This window comes from Triturus cristatus, chromosome 4_1 (assembly GCF_964204655.1).
Source record: "Triturus cristatus chromosome 4_1, aTriCri1.1, whole genome shotgun sequence".
Lineage (NCBI taxonomy): Eukaryota > Metazoa > Chordata > Amphibia > Caudata > Salamandridae > Triturus > Triturus cristatus.
In genome coordinates, this window is record NC_140585.1 from 815,764,475 (window position 1) to 815,780,501 (window position 16,027).

The window sequence follows — 16,027 nt, forward strand, 5'->3', positions numbered from 1 at the left end:
TGTGCTTGGAAAAGCAGTGCAACATGTATTTTTAGCATTGCTTTCGGCACTGTCAACCAGAATGTAAAAAAAACAGGATGCGCCTGCCACTGTGCCGGGCGCATCATCCTAATTAATTGTCCCATGGGTCCCCCACCCTTTTTAGCGTGATCCGCCCGCCATCCGAAGTCGTAAGTAAGTATGAGTTGTTGGGAACGTTTGAAGAGTGAACTAGAAGACTAGAATCCCTTTAATTGGCACAGGAGCGGGAGTATTGAGTAACCAATGGCCTCATCTATCTGATTTCAACTCCGCTTTGAAAGTTTTATGGAGAAGAGCACCTGGTGCACTGTTCAACTAAAAAGGGAAAAAAGGGTGGAAGGAAGAAGGACGGGCGAGATTTAAAATGTTATGTACTACTCTGCTTTATAGTGCTACTCTACCATGCCACTATGTGTGTAAATAATTAACTTGTCTTACTGTTTTTCTTAGAATATATTTTACAATTGTCTTGTTTTTTTCTTTTTGATACACAGCTACTGATAAACTCAACCGAAAGGAGTTGGCCGCCAAGGCACGGTGCCGGAAGCTGGAGGCAATCCAGCAGGAATACTGGCGGCTGGTGGTCTTAGCAGAGGAGGAGGAGGAGACTGCGGCAGCAATTGAAGCCTCCTCCAGTGCCCCGGGTCCCAGCCACCGCCCTCCAGCGGTACGGCGCCACCGTCTGGCGGCTGCCCGCCGCCACCGTAGTGCTATCTCTCGTGCCCCCCACTGTGGCTGCAACTGCCTCACCCTCACACGCCGCGTTGCCCGTTTAGAGAAGCAGATGCATGTCCTCCTTGAGTCCCGCCCCACACCTTAGTCCCTGTCATCAAGTTCTGCCCCTTTTTTTATTTGTTTGGGTGGGTGGGAACTGGTTTGGGCGTTGGGTTTGGGTTTTTGCTTTACGGAATTTTTCTCCTGGACTTTCCTATGGACATTGGTTGGGGTTAGGGAGGGGGGTGGGTCAGCTTTTGTGGGTTTAGTTTATTTTTGTTAGGCTAAATTAAATATATTTTTCTATGTTACATGCAATGTTGTTAATGTTTTGTAGGTGGGGTAACTGTTTTAAATCACACTGTTTCCTTGCTGGTGCAGGGCCGCCCATAGCCTGTGTTTGATTTAAATATTTGGGTGACTGTGTAAGACACAAACAGATAGATGCGACACACCTCACTGATTGACTTGTCCTTCTAGTACTTTCAGTCTGTCCTCTAGTCTATGCATTCTTTATCTGGACTGGTGTGTGAAATTGAAATCATTGACAACATGTCCATTATTAATTCTGCCTCCCCCAAACTTCTCTCTTACCTGTGCTTGATGTTTATGTTTAACTTTGGCACAGCAATGGCTGCATGGTGAAGATGGTTTCCTTTTTCTAACATGCCATTATTGGGGTGGTGGTGGTGGTAGTATAGTAGTAGTAGTAGACACTGGCAGGGCAGCAGCATTTGCAAAAAAAGAAAAGGAGACAGTCAATCGCCTTTGAGAGACTGTTAGAGGAGTAGTAGAATGAAGTACAGTACAGAACTTACCGAGTAACAATAATATGCTAAAATATTTTACAACAAAACATAATGGTGGTTGGGATAGCCTACTAGACAGAGTTACAAACTACAGTTGTGTCGACTCGAGTCACTTGACTAGGCCTACAGCCTAACAGTTAGTGCTGTATATGAGGAATAACAACAAACAAATCCAATCAATGCCGGCAATTAATGCTGAGGTAGATGTTCCTTTGTCAAATAAAATAACCTCTAAAATATCCAACTCATGGTGGGTGGGCAAGCAGAAGAAGATCATCGCTCTGCCTTGAAATTGAAGTACTGTTGCTTTCGCCACATCTGCCCCAGCAAGTGTGTGATTAGGTATTGGTGTACATTTAATTTAGTCACACCTCGACATTAAGTCACACAGCCCGGGGGAAGAGGGTTAGGGTTTGTTGAATGGATGGGAAGGGGGTTTTTGGGAAAGGTTTGACATAGAAAAACAGTATGCATGGACAAACAAACGACAATCATTGAAGACTACCATATCCATATGTTCAGGGAGAAAAAGGAAATGCATGCATGATGATGAGAGACCCGGATTACATACACTTCTAGTTCTTGTTCTGTTGTTCCGGCCTTAATACTTTTACCGATAGCAAATTGAAATTTTAAATATTATTAGGGAAGAATCGTAAACAGAGAGCAAACCTAATGATGATAATAACAACTCCAAGAACACACTGTTGTAAAGATTGTATACAAAATATTAATCAAATTATGTAAAAGAAGATAAAAGTGGATACTGTGACTGTGTTATCCTGGTAAAAAATGCGGACTGGATTTGCATCTCGGCATTCCTCTTGGTCCTCCTCTCGTCCATCAATCTTGGGTGTGTCGCCTCGCCACTGCCCGGCTGGAAAAAAATGACGATTTATTGGTAAGGTAAGTGTGCATTGTAATGTTTTCCAAAGTATAGGGCAAGGCCCGGCCTGTAATTGTAGATGGAAACCAAAGGGGATATTGAGAAACAAAGTTGAAACAAATGCACAAGTTATGGTGTAGTGCAACAAGAACACTTTCCGAGGTGGCATGTATGCATCATCTCTACTCTAGTCTGTTTCCAGCATTGACCTTCAACAATAACAGAATAGAGCAGGCCCACAGTGCTTAGCAGTAGCACATCCTACGTTAAGACTTTAGAGTACTTTTTTTTTTTTAAAGAGTTGGACAAAGGCAAAGCACATTATCCATTCCAAACATAGCATTTTACAGTTTAAGTTAGAAAATCAATGCACCGCAGTCATCCCACCGCTACACTCTATTCCACTTCTACAGACATTTGGGTCTGCTGTGGTTGTTGTTGACGTGTTTACCTTTAGCCTTTTAAGTTTATGCCACTCATGAAACGTCCTCCTGACTTCATCATCATCTCCGATACTTTTACTGACTGTGAAGATCGGCCTGCAGTAGAAGTAAAATTGTTATTACACAACAAGAGTAGAAATATTATTGACTTGAGTCAGTCTTTAGTGTGTACAGAAAGATAGATTACTAGTTCACTTTTACTTCACTTTGTGCACAACAAACAAACAATGAAAACACAAAGTCAGGTGTCCAATGCATGCCATTAATTGTTATTACCTGTTCCTTCTCATCTTAAGTTAACAGGCCGTCTATTTCGCCATCATCATGATGGACGGTGCTGTTGTGTCAATTATACTCATTGCGCAGATAGAGTGAGTCCCCTTCCTGTATTGAATTAAAAGCAATGTATCACCAAGCTGCAGGAGAAGTACAAATTTCTTATTCGCAAGAAGGGGAAAATTGAATTCACCTTGAGTTAAGTTTAGTGTGTTCTGTAGAAAGTTGATTAGTGGCAGTGCACAATTACATAAATTCACGCACAACAAACACAACAAAATCATTCATTCTGCGACTCTGCATCCAATGCATGGCATCAATCATTACCTGTTCCATCTTATTTTCAGTTAATGGCCAGTCTCTCTCGGCTCTGATAGGAGGATAGCTATAGTAGTCATCTGATTCATGCTCCACTTCTTTTGGCAGGACTAGGAAAGTTTGAATTTTTTCTTGTAGTATTTTACCATCATCCAATCATCATTCATGAGGGCAATGGATTTGGGCAGGAGATTCAGTATGATGGAGTGGAGGAGCTGGATTCGGAGGACTGTACTGTCAAATGGCAGACACCTGGAAATTGTATATTAAATAAGAAGAGTAGAAGAAGGTGGTAATGGATTTGTTGTGATTCACAAGTTTGTAACCGGAACGACAGACACACAAATAACGGTGGGAAAAAAGGGAGGAAGACAGTAAGTGCAAGCCTAATTGTCAGGGCAGTATAGCTCGTCCTCAAACTCTGGGGGGTCAGCCAGTAGTAGGTAATCATCATGTGACACACTACTTCCGTCACCTGAGCCGCTGTCCTCATCTTCCTCCATTGCTTCATGTATTGTGTAATTTGGTGGTATGAAGTGCTGATTCATTTTGATCATTGTTAACCTCTCCACGTTTTTGGGCAAGAGACTGGTCCTTCTCAATGTTACAATGGAACCAGCAGCACTGAAAACACATTCGGAAGAGACACTTGCGAAAGGGCAAGCCAGATAGCTTATCGCCAGCCTGCTGAGCTGTGGCCATTCAGACCTTTTCCTATACCAATACTGCAATGGGTTTTGATCAATGTACACCTCTGTTGGGTCGTCCAGATAGGCCTGGACCATCCGTTCAATGTTCAGGGTTGCTGCTGGTAAGCTTTCGTGCTCTTTTCTCTGTGCATCAGCACTGTGCTTATTAATGCCTAACTTTACATACCAATCGTGTAATGATTGTACTCGGCCTAATGATCCAGTTTCTGTTTCTGTGATCGATAATGATGGTGAGTGTTGTGATCCAAACGCACTGCCCTCAGCCGACGAAGTTGCACTTGACCCTGCATGGCCTGCTGCAGTACTTCTTGTGGGTTGATCTTGCGGGCTTTTAATTAGCAGCCGTTCTTTTTCCAACTTACTGGCTGCTTCAGCTAGACAAGTTTTGTAGCGGGCAACATCAATCTCGGAAAAAGCAAAGAATGTCTTCAGTCCAAGTTTTGCATGTGGATCCAGAATTGTGGCACAAATGTAATGTTCTTGTGACAAAATTTTATTTTGTATCCTTACATTTTCAGCTAAGCGACGGGATAAGCTCTCCACCAAGTCATGGGCTTGCCTTTTGTCCTCTACACCTTTGTATGATTCAGACACATTATTCAGCTGATGCTCTAGCATTTGCAATAATGGGATAGCTTTGCCCATTGTACAGTGCTCCTTGCTGACTTCACGTGTGAAGACCTCAAAAGGACAAAGCATCTCAGTCAGGCATTTAATTAGGCTCCATTGCTCCATGTCAAGGTTCATGCCTTTAACAGTAGCATCCCCTCTTCTGTTCCAGACATATTCATGGAGTGACCTGTACTGCTCATACAGACGATCAAGCATGTAATACGTTGAGTTCCAACGTGTTGCCACCTCCTGGATGAGTACCTTGACTGGCATCCTATGTTCACGTTGGATGATCCTCAGCTGCTTCCGAGCTTTAAAAGAATGGCTGAAATGAGTGCATATTCTTCGGCAGATGGCCAGTAAATTGCTGACTATGGGTTCTTTTTTCAGAAAGTCTTGAACTTGAGTTTATGCAGTGCGCCAAACACGGAACCCTGAAATAGGAACCAAGTTCCATGGCCTTAAGTACATTACTGCCATTGTCTGTGGCAACAAAACCAATACCAAGCCCTCTTGGCCGCAGCCATTCCAAAACCTTGCTGCGAAACTCGTGCAAAATGTTTTCAGCCGTATGAGATTTCTCCATGGCGAACATGGCTACAGTTGCATGTTTCCGAGTACCCTCAAAAATCGCAGCTGTGTCAACAGCACCTCGTGCAGATAGCTTATCTCTAACCCCCACAAAAGAGATCCAGTGTGCAGTGATGCACATGTAATCTGTGGCTTGGCAACTGGTCCACATGTCTGTTGTCAGGTGGATATTGTGAACAGCACTCTGCTGCAAAGCTTGTCCAACCAATTCCAGCACATCATGATGTAGTGTAATTCTTGCGACATAGGACCGGCTGGGAACCTTCCATTTAGGGCAGATGGCAGACACAAATTCAAGGAAACCCACCCCTTCCACAAATGAAAAAGGAAGAAGGTCCAGCGCAAACATTTTAGCCAGCTTCGCATTGTACAATCGTGCCGTTGGGTGGTTGCTTTGGAACTGCCCCTCCAACCTAAACATGCTCTTAATGGTAGGCTGGATTACTTTCCTTTGTGGTGCTGTTTTCATTAACCCACTAAGGCTCAACGACACAGATTGTCTCATTACGGTACTCGGTCGCCTTGGTGTCTCACTCTCAGCCTGACTCAGAGTATGGCTCTTACTGCGGTGCCACTCTGATGTTACTGAGGAGGATGTGGGCGTTACCACTGCACTACTGGGGACAGGGCTAGAAATGCCTCCCTCTTCTTCACCTTCCACCGCAATAATATCGCTCCCTGATTCATCCTGACCAACTTCAATGGGTTGAGTTTTTCTACTTTCTTTTAACTTTAGTAGGTGATCCTCCCACACGACTTGCTTGTCCTCCGGTACCATAGTTTGTACCAAGCTTACCACGCCGAACACCTTGCCGACAAATTGAGCATATAGCAACGTTCTCCTCCTTGGCGCTAACCGAAAAGAAGTCCCAAACTGGGGAGGAGAAATTTCTGGCACTGCTGGATGTGCCACTTTCAATACCAGATGAACTGGAGAGTGTGCTTGAAATGTGACCCTGTGCACCTAGACAGTGACTTTTACTACCACTACCTACTGAGATGGTTGAGCTGGATGTAGGTCCCTGCCGGGACTTGGAAAATATGGCAGCTGGAGATAGGGGTGGTGTAACCTGTGTTGGTGATATCCGTGCTACATCCCGCTCAGTAGCAGCCTTTCTGGATAGGGTGAGAATGTTGGTCTCCAATCCCTTTGGGGCGGGAGTAATGTGCGTGATGACCCGCTCGTCTTCATCAACATCATCACCCCCCTCTTCTACATCTACCTCCATAACTCTAAGTTTTTCTGGGACCTTCCTTTTCAGAAGCATTGTCTTGTGGCATATATCACTCTCAGACTGAGCTGGTGGGAGCCAAGTGGCATCACGATCATCAGAAGCGGGGCTTGAAGAAGAAGATGATGGACTAAGCCTCCTTTTCCTTGCTGGTGGTCTGGAAGACAATAGATCTTCTGAAACAGTGGTTTGACTTTGCTCCACTTTGTCTGCAGGAAGCTCGATTTCCTGAAATGCCCCTACGTCAGGAGCAACAACTACTATGGTGGGCTGTTGCGGCCGCTGCTGTTCTTGTTGCGGCCGCTGCTGTCCTTGTTGCGGATGCTGCTGTTCTTGTTGCGGCCGCTGCTGTTCTTGTTGTGGCTGCTGCTGGTCTTGTTGCGGCTGCACACTTATCTGCTGAGTTTGCGCCTGCGTTGAACTTGATTGTGTACTACTTTGCGGTAATGACATTTATTCAACATCGCTGCTCATTAGTAGACTGGTTACCTCTGCGACACTAAAGCCCTTGGGCCTAGGTTGGTGGGGTTGGACCACTGTGCTGCTCCCAGCTTGGTTCCCGGACAACGCTGCTGCAGGCGTAACTTTTTTGGTGCCAAAAAAACACATTAGCCGGCACACCACCAGTCGTGGTTAATGGCACCTTTTTCTGTTCCTTCTTCTCACCGGCAACTTTCTTGGTACTGGACCTGGTACCTTTCTTTGGGGCCATCTTCTTCAGATGTCAAGCAGGATGCAGATGCACAACAAGTTCTGGTCACACGTGGACGTGATGCGCAGAAGGACTTCTAGCTGGCTGGCAGTACAACGGGTAGCCGGGTGATGCTGATGACACCTCCTCCTCTGTCTTTTGTGCACCTAAAAGCAAATAAGCCAGGAGAAGGACATCAGTGAAATGTTGCATTTGTTGTTGTGGTTCAGTTACTTAGTACTGTACTAGTGCAAACAAAAGATATAGTCTAGCCATTTATGACTTTTTATTAACAAGGGCTATGTTATACTACTGTGTACAGTCACACACTACACTCTCAGGAAGGATAGGAAAGTTAATAATGACCACCAAAATAAAAATGTAATGGAAGTGGGGTGGACCCTATTTGCCATTAAATTATTTGAGCATCTCAGCATCCATGGAGCTGCTGCTGGCAAAGGGGGTGGATGGATGGAAGCAGTAAGCCAAATAGCCAATAAGAAAACCATGCAGGCCTATGGCAAAAGCAGTGCACTAATAACTCCCAGTCCAAACACAAATAAAGACCACCAGCCACATGGACTCACAAATCACAAACAAGCAGGGGGCCTGTGAAACACCAGGAGCTGACAAAAGGCCTATAAAAGCCAGGTAAAGGATGCATGCTAAAGCACACTGCTCTGCCTTTTTAATGCAACAAAATGGAAATACAAACATTCAAAGGCCCCAAAAAGGTCTGCAGGGTGCATGCATTGCACACCAACACACCAGACACATACAACAAAAGCATGTCTTTAAAACAACCAACATCAGAAAGGCCACCCCAAAAAAACACACTTCCCCAACTCAATCCAATGCCATCCATACCCTAAATGATGTCTAAAAATTCAACAGACCACACAGAAAACACTTGATTAATAAAGCTGTGGCTACCTGCTCTGATCCTAGTGGAAGAAAGCAGGCCTGTTGGTAGACAAGGCCAGGCAAGCTTGCAGGCTTAGGCTTCAAAATGGCCACCAGCCACATGGCCAGGCCCAACAACATCAGAAAGGCCACCCCAAAAAAAAAAACTTCCCCAACTCAATCCAATGCCATTCATGCCCTAAATGATGTGTAAATTCAACAGACATCAAAAGTAGTGAAACGCAGTTTTCCGAATCACTAAAGAGTTGCACAGCCGAATACACATTTGTGAGTCTAATAAACACGTAATCCATTGTGTAACCAAAATGTATCCATTTATTTGTAAAGTTTCATTTTACTTGTCCGTCACGTCAAAGATTTGTATTTCCATTATTTCACACATTTTAATTGCACAAGAATTGCCCATCCGGGCCTATTCACAGGCATGTTTAAGAAACTTGCTTCCTCCTTCTAATTCAATGCCACCCAATGCATTTCGGTCATCTATTGACCTTCGTCAGGGGTATCTATGACAATTAGAAATATAAGCATCAATTTCATGATAATTTTATGCAAAAAGACATTTTATGCAAAAATACATTTTAATTCTCACCCCTCAAACATAAATCCTACCCCCTTGGCATAACTAGTGTTCCGTGCTCCTTCACCTAATGTTGTAAATAATAACTGTTGTGAAAACGTGCTCCACCCTGCTGTCTGAAACCTTAAGTACGTTAATACTCCCCAATGCGTCCCCCAACTGCTCCCAACCTCACCAAACCAGTGCAATATAAATGTGATTCTCCATTCCCGAAACTACTGCAAATCTCCCTCACTAATTATACAACATTCTAACAGCCCTTTCATTTAAAAGTACCCCACAACATTTAGAACAACACATTTGTCCCAAGTTCTTACCGGCAGTATTCTTTCCACTCTCCCAAACAGCGTGAGTGTGCTAGTTTAACTAAATCGCCTTTCCGAAATGAGCATAGCTTTTTATAAATCGGGCGTGTCCTACCCCACCTGTGTACAACCAAAATCACGTGATTTATTTGCTCCCTCCTCCCGAACTACATTCAAAACAATGAAACTTAATTGAAATACGCCTATTACACCCATGTATTCACAATATATACGAAAAAACCATAATGACACAAATCAAAACACCATCTGTACAAGAGAATTTCTGTTCTTATGTAGTTGCTGCCACATGTTTCAAGTGTCGTTGGAAGGAGAATCTTCGACGTGATAAAGATGTTCGTAATTTTAAACTTTCCTTGACTTCGGGTGCTTACAGGGTTGGTACGACGATATGAATTATATTGCAGGCCTAGGCTTCAAAATGGCCACCAGCCACATGGCCAGGCCCAACAACATCAGAAAGGCCACCCCAAAAAAACACTTCCCCAACTCAATCCAATGCCATCCATGCCCTAAATGATGTCTAAATTCAACAGACCACACAGAAAACACTTGATTAATAATGCTGTGGCTACCTGCTCTGATCCTTGTGGATGAAAAAGCAGGCCTGTTGGCAGACAAGGCCAAGCAAGCTTGCAGGCCTAGGCTTCAAAATGGCCACCAGCCACATGGCCAGGCCCAACAACATCAGAAAGGCAACCCCAAAAACACACACTTCCCCAACTCAATCCAATGCCATCCATGCCCTAAATGATGTCTAAATTCAACAGACCACACAGAAAACACTTGATTAATAAAGCTGTGGCTACCTGCTCTGATCCTAGTGGATGAAAAAGCAGGCCTGTTGGCAGACAAGGCCAGGCAAGCTTGGAGGCCTAGGCTTCAAAATGGCCACCAGCCACATGGCCAGGCCCAACAACATCAGAAAGGCCACCCCAAAAAAAGACACTTCCCCAACTCAATCCAATGCCATCCATGCTAGGGGTGGGCGGAATTTGCGAAATCCACTTTCGCAAATTATCGCGAAAATGTTAAAAATTATCGCAAACACGTGGAAATATCGCGAAGATGCGGAAGTTTTTTTCCCGCATGTTCGCGAGATTCTCTGCATGGTTGAGGCTCGCCAACTTACCCATTCGGTTGCTCGCGTGCGCGGCCATCTTGTTTTCAGTTGTCTCGCGGTGCATGATCGCGTGAAGAAAGACATGATCGCGCGACGCATGACGTCACTGCGGGCGCGAACTGTCACGAGACAGCGCAAATGTCTAAAAACAATACAACACCTCATGGAGAACGCGACCGGATCAAGAAAACTTGTCGGTGAACGCAGGGATTCAGGTAAGGCGATCGCGCGCGCGCGAGAATGTATTATTTTACAGCGCGAGCAAGAACCAAATTATCGCTAAGCTGCGGAATGCGGAAATTTTGACATTTTCGCGCTTTCCGCGGAACGTGAAAATGTCAAATTATCGCAATTTCCACGAACGGAACGAAATTTTAGCCCAGGCCTAATCCATGCCCTAAATGATGTCTAAAAATTCAACAGACCACACAGACAACACTTGATTAATAAAGCTGTGGCTACCTGCTCTGATCCTAGTGGATGAAAAAGCAGGCCTGTTGGCAGACAAGGCCAGGCAAGCTTGCAGGCCTAGGCTTCAAAATGGCCACCAGCCACAAGGTCAGGCCCAACAACATCAGAAAGGCCACCCCAAAAAAACACACTTCCCCAACTCAATCCAATGCCATCCATGCCCTAAATGATGTCTAAATTCAACAGACCGCACAGAAAACACTTTATTAATAAAGCTGTGGCTACCTGCTCTGATCCTAGTGGATGAAAAAGCAGGCCTGTTGGCAGACAAGGCCAGGCAAGCTTGCAGGCCTAGGCTTCAAAATGGCCACCAGCCACATGGCCAGGCCCAACAACATCAGAAAGGCCACCTCAAAAAAACACACTTCCCCAACTCAATCCAATGCCATCCATGCCCTAAATGATGTCTAAATTCAACAGACCACACAGAAAACACTTGATTAATAATGCTGTGGCTACCTGCTCTGATCCTAGTGGATGAAAGCAGGCCTGTTGGCAGACAAGGCCAGGCAAGCTTGTAGGCCTAGGCTTCAAAATGGCCACCAGCCACATGGCCAGGCCCAACAACATCAGAAAGCCCACCCCAAAAAACACACTTCCCCAACTCAATCCAATGCCATCCATGCCCTAAATGATGCTTGAAAATGAAATACATTCAAAAATGTACTCATGGTGGCAGTCCAACCACTACCACACTGCAGGCCCAACCGAAGTATTAAGAGTGCGGCAGTCGGACTGCCACATGACTGCTGCGTCCGATGGGGATCCAGGATCCAGTGGTGGTTGCACAGCCGTCAGAAGCACTAACATGCTAGAGGTGCTGCTGCTTCAAAGCCAAACATATTAGGAGTTGCCTGTCCACCACCCTTTACATGGCGGTGAGCCCACCATTAAAAGGGTGGCAGAGAGGCAACTAAGGGTGTGTAACAGGGCTCCCTGCTGCTCCTGGGCCTGGGGGTGCATGCAGGGGGGCACATTTTGGGGCCCCCTGGGATTACACCCCTGGTCCTGCACAGTTTGGCATGCACAACATGATGAATGCCACACCATGCAGGAACCTGCTACAGGCACTCTCATGGCAGCAGTCTGCATGTTAGGCTCTCCTATGAGGCTAACAGACCACATTGGTGAGACCGCCTCAGCAAAGCCCACCCGAACTGGATTAAAGTCGTAATCCGGCAGGTGGGACACTCCTGTAGTCATTGCGGTGGCAGCACCGCAGGAGGACAACCAAACTCATAAAAGGGCCCTTAATATTAAAATAACACCCATCTAAATGAATATTAAAACATATTTATGGACATCTGTTTATCTATATTTAATAAAAACTGGTATAAAAGGCTTAAAATATGATATTCCTGCCATATATATTTTGTCCCACTATGTTTTTGACATTACAATGTTTTGACTAATATTTGTTTCGCTCAATATTTTTTATATAATATTTAGACGGAGTACCCCACTATTTTATAGATATGGAATAATGCTATTCAAGCTTCCAAAACAGAAAATGATGCCAGTGGACTTGGCATCTCAGTTTAACAGCATCCCTAACATGCCACAGTGCAACTGACTTTTGCCTTAAAGAGTCTAGAAGGGTTCCAGTATTAGCTATACAATATTATGTAGTTACCAAATTTAAGTCTGGGCTTCATCATCTGAATATACGTGAGATATATATTATATTGCCAGTAGAGACGTAGCTCTTTCTTAAGCTTATTTGAGAATAGGTGGAACACAATGGTTTTGCATTGTCTAGTGATTACACCACGGTATTGGCCACACATTTGGCAATGTGCCAGAATTTGGAAGGTGGGAATTAAGATTGTGTTAGAGGGTTCTTTGTTCCAGATGCAATGTAAAATTACCTATTTCCAGCTTTGGCTATTGTCCAGCCCGTGATCTTTGCATGGTTCTCTAAACATCTTGATGCGCCCATCGACTAGCATGTAGTTCAAGTTGTTGACACTGGCCTGTGTCTAGGACTCTCAGATGATCATGCAGCCGCGGAACAAGAGCCCTACTCTGCTCAGTTGGAAGCCAAGGTATGGATCCAAGTTGTTTGGACAGTGAGTTATTTCCAGTAATGCATGGTAAATTACTCCTTTCACCTACAGGTCTCATAACAAGGAACTTTCAATTAGAGACCATAAGGGGGAGGGGGTGACTGAATCAAAGTAAGTAAGCTGAGGTAGCTGATGGATGAAATAATAACAATAGGTATGTGGTAGATTAGGACCACCAACCTGAATTGCTGCATGTAGTTTATACACTATTAACATAGTTTTAATTGCCCTAATACAAACAAGGAGATGTATTTATTAATGTGTCAGAGCAGGGTGTTTAGGACTGAAAGAAGGAGCATGCCAAAGAGCTAATTAAAGCATGGAGCCACTATCATCTCAATAATGTTGTCATCTTGATCATTTACATTCCAAACTGAAGTGTTGACAAACAGGCAAAATGATTAATGGTCGTGGATTGAAAGTGTTCAGATTGTCTGTGATGATATGCACCAGGCCTCACTTGATGGGAACCCAGGTATTTGAGGTATTATCATTAGGGCTCCCGGTTTTATGGTATTTATTTTTTTAGCATTTCCGTCTGTATTTATCCATATTTTTTTGGTGCTAATTTTATCTGTATTTATCCATATTTATTTTGTGTTTTGTTGAAAAATGAAACTGAAATTAGTATATTTCCACATTTATTTAACCGGTAAATATGCACTCATGCTTGAATGCCTACTAGGGTTTAATGTTGTAAACCCCCACAGAAGATAAATCAACGCACTTATAAGAAAATATGCATTTTTCAGTATCAACCTTGTGCATTTCCACTGCTCTTTACTAAAATTCCTTTCTTTTTCAGACCCTTACCAATCAATCCACACAGCTATTGGCCTGGCAGTCATGGCAGACAGTGTTTAGAATTACTCAAAAAGCAACCCCATTTCCATTTTTATCCACATTTAAAAATAAATACAGACTAGAAAATAAATGTTTTCTGTCTGTATTTATCCGTAAAAATCAGTAAAAACGGAAAACAGGGAGCCTTAATAATCATTGAGTGTTCAATACAATTGTACAAGAATATTTTAAAAATACAAGCCAGCAGGCTACTTTAGCTAGAGCTTCAACAATATCAGGCTGTACAGAACCATTCATTAATTGAAGAAGATATTTATCAACTGTTGATTTCAGCACATTCTAGCCTGATTGTTGACTATGGGATAAAGAGGCATACAGGGGTCAAGAACTCAGGGCACAAGCTTATGACTTTCGTGAACAAATCGGGAAGGTCCTGACAGTTAAGCTACATGAAAAGGCAAATGTGATCGATAATATGGCAATCCATAATGAAACACGGAAAATGGTATCAGGAAACAATGCTATGGAAATTCCAGATACTTCCAAAAATCCTATTTGCAGGAGAGCAAGGCAAAAGCTGTAGATTGACTACATAAGAAAAGCAGGTGTTGAAAGCATCAATTAAGATGGCTTTCAATTTATTGATCCACCAGAGACACTGGAAAATGTCTTAGAAGCCATTAGCTCCCTGCCAAGACGAAAAACAATGGTAGAGGAAAGCATCCCTCTAGAATTCCATAGAATTTTAAAGCCAACTTTCTTTTGGTAACTGACTTTGTGGAGTCCACAGAAGGATTTCACACTCTTGGAATCATAGGAGCATAATTGTAATTTCTTTTATCAACTCTAACACAAAGATATTCTAAGATATTAGCAAGAGAGATCAGCAAATTGTTCTCCCTCTGTCATCATGGTTTTATACCGGGCCGGGATAAGATATCACATAATAATAAAACATTATCACTGCTTGACAAAACACAGTCAATTAGAAGACCATTCGGGATGATAATGCTTTAACCAGAAAAGGCTCGTCACAGGGTCTCCTGACAGTTCGTATGGTGTATAAGCCTGGTTCTCGGAGCATTTATCCAACATATTTAGGCAAAGATTGTTATTTTTAGTGAAATGACAACTGTCATCTTGATCACAAGGAGTACTCACCAGGGATTCCCTACCTCAACTTTATTATTTGCCATATATTTTTAACCTTTTCTAAGAGTGCTGAATGGGTTTAAAGAAATAAGACTAAGTTACACTAGCACAACTCCACTAAAGTTTTAGCAGATGCAAATAATCTCGCTACCCTGACTGGGAATGTCAGTGTAAAATTTAAATGGAGAGTGACGATAGATGCAAAGTTTTGTAAAATATCTGAGTATCTTGTAAATGGCAAGAAATCATCAGCAATAAGGTCATGATTCATTCAGACCCCAGAGCTATTTCTACTGCCACAGACTTAGGGGTCAATTTCAATTGAGACATTATTATTTTTTATGCCAGCCATAAATCTTTAATGAAGAGGTGTAGCAGTCAAATGTGGAATGGCATCTGTTAGCAATTGGATTAATGGACAGGAGCAACATTGTCAAATTGACAGTTTTACCCAAATTTCTAAATGTATTTTATTCAATACCTTTATGAGTTATTAAGACTGAGCACTATCTAATTTTATTTTGGGGTATCACAAACCACATAGGACATTAACATTTCTGAAGTTACCAACATACAAGAGTGGATGGGTTTTTCCTGGATTTTTTATTGCACCACAATGGCCTCCTATATGGTTGTTTTACAGAAACCTAGGATTCAGTACATACAGGGATGGTTTGACTTTGGTGGTAGGATGTTCCAGGTGCTGCCTTTGTTTAGCCTGGCTATTTAAAAAAGAATTAAGTTCAAGGTGGTGGAAGTAGCTCTTTGTGTTAGGAAGGGCTGGCAGATATTACTGGGTATCTCTGGGTATCAATGCTTATAACTCACTCTATGACTCCTCCTCTTTGCCCAATATCTTTTAAGAACCTGATGAGGGAGTGGAATCTGTTGACTGTGGGACCTTTTGTTAGGCACAGAATTATGCTACTTAACAGTCACAGCACATATAATTCCAAAACTAAGGGCCTGATTTAGATTGCAATGGAAAGTGTACTCCATCGCAAGAATGATGAAGTAAAATTGCCACCGAACTGAAGGCTTTCCCAGCACATTAAAAGTCAGACAGGCCTTCATTATTTCAGCGGTGGAGACTACTCCATCTCCATCGCAGACATACACCTCCAATGGCCCGACTGAGTAAGGGCTATAAGACGTGTTGCCATTTGTCTGCCCCCTCTTTTTAGAGTGAGCGAACAAGTGGCGAGTTTTTACTGTTGCCCAGAGTTATCAAAAATGTGGCAGTAGGTGAAAGTAAAAACATTTCAATAACCCCCCATGCCA